This window comes from Alosa pseudoharengus, unplaced genomic scaffold, assembly GCF_046254945.1.
Source record: "Alosa pseudoharengus isolate Yale_2024_CS ecotype anadromous, Long Island Sound unplaced genomic scaffold, YU_APseudo_1.1 YU_APseudo_1.1_scf_6, whole genome shotgun sequence".
Classification (NCBI taxonomy): Eukaryota; Metazoa; Chordata; class Actinopteri; order Clupeiformes; family Clupeidae; genus Alosa; species Alosa pseudoharengus.
Window position 1 is genome coordinate 7836047 of NW_027468848.1, and position 2639 is coordinate 7838685.

Here is a 2639-nt window from a genome sequence, read left to right on the forward strand (position 1 = left end):
CTTCCCAACCTGAGATCGGAACCCTGGAGAGATTCTTAGAACATCCTATAGAACGGATTCTTAGAATCTTCCATGATCATGTGGAATGTTCTTATCCTTTGGACATTCCTTTGGAATGAAGCCAGAACCTGTGTGGTGATGTGTGCTTCTTTTAAACCTATGACTTTATGGTTACCACTGACATTAGTAACCATGGTAACATCAAAGAAGCAGAGGCAAGACAGACAGGTTTTTTTTTTTTGACTCTTCTTGAGTGTTGTTTTTGTTGGTGCATGGAAATTACATTGTCTGGGAAATTCTCCATGGAAACGGGATGAAAAGAGAGAGAGAGAGAGAGAAAGAGAGAGAGAGAGAGAGAGAGAGAAAAAGGTGTGAATGAAGAAGAATGCTGGAGTAGTGGAGGATGAGGAGGGAGGGGGTTGGACGTCACACACGTGAACCTCAAGAGCCGCTGTCCAGCCCACCTCTTACACATCTGCATCATGAGGGCCCCCGTGTCCACTGGAGGCAGTCCATAGAACATGAGTGCACATATATACACGCTCACACACACACACACATGCACATACACACACACATTCACAGAAACACATGCACAGACACACACACACACATGCACAGACACACACACACACACATGCACAGACACACACACACACACATGCACAGACACACACACACATGCACAGACACCTACACAGACACAAACAAACATACCTACCCAAACACACTTACAACAGACTCGCACACATGCACACACATGAACAGTGCACAGACACCTACACAGACACAAATCAATATACACACGCACACATGCACAGACACCTACAGACACAAACAAACATACATACCCAAACACACACATGCACAGACACCTACACAGACACAAACAAACATACCCAAACACACTTACAACAGACGCACACACATGCGCACGCACATGTAACGGATGTTAGCTAGCATAGCTGTGTGTGTCGAATGTTGGTAAACCTCAAGATGCCTAAAGAGCAGTGCTGACATGAAAGCTAGCAGGCTGTTCAACACAACGCAGGTTACACACGCACACACACATGCACATACACTTACAACAAACATTCAAACACACTTAAAACAGACACACACACAGACACTCACAACAAACATATATACACACATTCTTATAAACAGCCAAACACTCTAATAACAAACACACACTCACACATACTGTATATACATATACAGTACACTCTCTCTCTCTCTCACACACACACACAGACACGCTTATTCACATCACAAGTGGCATCTAGGCACAAGCCAGCTGTCGTGTGCGTACTGTACTGGCTGCTGTAGTGCAGCAGGCCTGTAGGCTCCATCCATCACCCAGTGTGCAGTGCGGTGGGAAGGAGGAGAAGTGGGGTGCAGAATGCCCTGCGCTCTGGTGCAATGCAGGTCTGCTCGGGGGCAACCAGAAGAGGGCCAAACCGAGAGGAGGATTAATCCTGATCCTGGAGGAGCCCAAACCCAAACCCAGATGGCAGCTGGTTCTGTCCCAAGTCGGCCCAGGACAGAACCACCACAGACCCAACTGCTAGCTGCATCCAGACAATCGTTCAGAACCAGAACGCGAGTCCAGCTCTTATCCTAGTTCACCTATTGCAGTTTTCTCAAATTCAGCAAATAGCTTCCAAGCAAACAGTGTGACCTCAACAAAACCCAGGAGTTTGCACTCTGTCCCGGCTTCGGACATGCAAAGCAAAACCAGTGGTTAGGACCAAGTCACACAATGTTCTATTCAAAGGTGATTCATTAACAGGAATAAGAAGGGGTATTGTCGGTTGAGCTAAATTATTGATAACATTTAGCCAAAATCTGTACCTCTAAAGCCTCCCTACACCAGCTGCACAACCGCAGTGGGCACATGTGCCAAGGGTGGTGTAGGGGACCATTTATAATGTCACACAAGAGGAAATTACAGCCCTGTAGGTCATTATAGAATTAGTTGCTACTACGTCTTCTAATGAAATTGCAAGCTTAGCTTATTGTAAATCATAAAAAAAACGTATAAAGTAGATTCAAGTAGTTAGATGATAACACACCATTGATCTGTCTGTAACAGTGGGAAGAGAGAGGGAGAGAGAGAGGGTGTGTGCCTGTGTGAGTATGTGTGTGTGTGTGTGTGTGTGTGTGTCTGTGATTGTAAGTGTGTGCAAGGGATAATACACTGCAGTTCGCAGCTATTGTGTTGAGTATTTGTTTACCAGGTTAATTGATATGTGTGCACTTTGGTTGATAATGACCTACACATGAAGCAGCACGTACACTGGAGGTGTTTCTGTGGCCTGATATAGATCTGAAACGTGGCAGTTTCTCTAAGAGTAGGGTCGTGGGTGCATTAGGAGTGTGTGTGCTGAAACCTTGAGTTCGATGTCAGAGAAGATAACCTTTACGGGTGAGATGAACGCAGGAACAGAAGGAGAGGAGAACAGAGGCAGAGAGAGAATGAGTGTGTGTGTGTGTGGGGGGGGACTTATGGTAAGAAAATAGAGTGTTATAGAGAATCTCAATGAGTGTGGCTACTGACAGCAATATTCAGAGTAGACTAGAGTAGAGTCAGTAGAATTAGAGTAGAATTAAAGCAGAGTGAGACGAGTTAGAATTAC